At 30.3% G+C, this 1,859-nt stretch overlaps 1 protein-coding gene across 1 annotated transcript in view; it reads left to right on the top strand.

Moving 5' to 3' along the window:
- LOC108748183 (MAP/microtubule affinity-regulating kinase 4-like) overlaps positions 1-1,859 on the top strand; it is a 296,086-nt gene that overhangs the window by 291,302 nt on the left and 2,925 nt on the right. The gene's annotated exons all lie outside the window — the stretch shown is intronic.

Below are 1,859 nucleotides of genomic sequence, written 5' to 3'. Positions count from 1 at the left end.
ACCCCTTCTTCCTTTTCTCTTTGCCAGGCAGAAAAAATCTTTCGGTTATATCAAGTGGGGAATTCCCGGCAGCATTGTAGTACAATACAGCACAATAGAAACAATGGATTCGTTTAAGGGGCCGATTCTGTAACTCTTAAACGATAGTCGTTGATGTCATTTCCAGCAAATGAGAATTGATTGAAATGAATTGAAATGGACTCAGATTTTCAGAAATATTGATTCACGAATGTTAAAATGAATGCTTTTCAATCCTAAATGCATTTTTATTCATTTATAGGAATTGCATGGAGTATATCTCTATGCCTTTTAATTTAAAAATAATATTAGCTTTTTCTGTGCATTGTAAATACTGTTCAATTCAAAATTTTGAATAGAAAATACAGTTTTTCAATCCAATTGCATCCAATTGAATCCAATTAAATCCTAAAAAAAGTATTTGCTATTAAAAATACGCATTTAAATAGAAAAAAATTTCAATTCATTTTAATCCATTCTCGTTTGCTGAGTGGCTAATACATTTTAAAATTCATGATTCTTTTATTATATAAATGTTCCATAAATAAATATGCATATTTTTCAAGCTATAATATCTTATATTGCAAAAAAATTACAATTTTTCTCTGCAGCATCAACGAGATACTGTTAAAGACCCTCGGTGCTTATGAAAATTCGCATGCCTGTTAAAATTTAAATTATTAAGAGTAATAAACTATAGTAATATGGTACTAATTTCATATAATTTATTAATTTTGTAGACATGTATATATGTTTAAAACATAATAATGTTGTTAATAAGATTTTTATTTAAAACTATGATTTTAATGATATCACCCGAGTTTAATAAAGATGATAACTGTAGAGGAAAAATTATAATTTTTCGGCAATATACATATAAGATATTATATCATTAAAAGTATGCATATTTATTTATACAGCTATTATATAATAAAAAATCACGAATTTAATAATGTATCACTGAAATATTTATGTTAATAATCATAAATTTTATTAATTGTCGATAACATCATCGTTCTTCAATTATTCCAGGGCCCCTATTCTTGAAAAGTATCGCATATGAAAAACTAGAGAAATATTATAGCATACGTCACATATATTATAGCATTTCCCTAGTTTTTATATGCAATACCAGAGATTCTCTCTGGCGAAACTTTTCAAAGAATAGAAGCCTAGGGCCGTAGGTCTTTAATAGTATCTCGTCGGTATCTGCAGTTATCATCTCGGTTGATAATCAAACTTTGACGATAACACTAAAATCACAATTTAAAAAAAATCGAGTGTTGTTGAGTTATAAATGCATAAATACGTCTATTAAACTAATAAATCATAAAATTAGTACAATATTATTAGTTTTTAACTCTTAATCACTTCAATATTCACAAGGACGCGCATTCTCGTAAGGATGTCGATCTTTACAAGTATCTCGTCGATGCTTAAAGTAAGTCCGATCCTCATACAACAGCGCTTTAACACAGAGCGCTGATTGGTGAAAAGCCGGGGGTAAAATTTACCTTTATCACCTGGTTTTCACCAATCAGCGTTCAGTGTCAAAGCGCTGTTGCCCGTATGAGGATCCGGGCTAATTCTTTTTTTTCCGTTCCGTTACATTTAAGTTATATTACGCCTGAATGAAATTTCGACTGCATTGATCGCGCCATATTCTTTCCTGATCGATAACTCTGGATCTACAATAGATTTTTAAGCTTTAATTCCGGCGGTCTCAAGCCGTAAGAAATGGACGAATCACAATCAATTATTCTCCTCGTATTTGACTGTAGTTGGTCAATTTCTTACGGCTTAAGGCTTTAAACACCTATTATAGATCTAGACTTATAGTC

This window comes from Trachymyrmex septentrionalis, unplaced genomic scaffold (assembly GCF_001594115.1).
Source record: "Trachymyrmex septentrionalis isolate Tsep2-gDNA-1 unplaced genomic scaffold, Tsep1.0 scaffold213, whole genome shotgun sequence".
Taxonomy (NCBI): Eukaryota; Metazoa; Arthropoda; class Insecta; order Hymenoptera; family Formicidae; genus Trachymyrmex; species Trachymyrmex septentrionalis.
The sequence above is the reverse complement of the archived record's forward strand: the minus strand, read 5'-3'. Positions and strand labels throughout refer to the sequence as shown.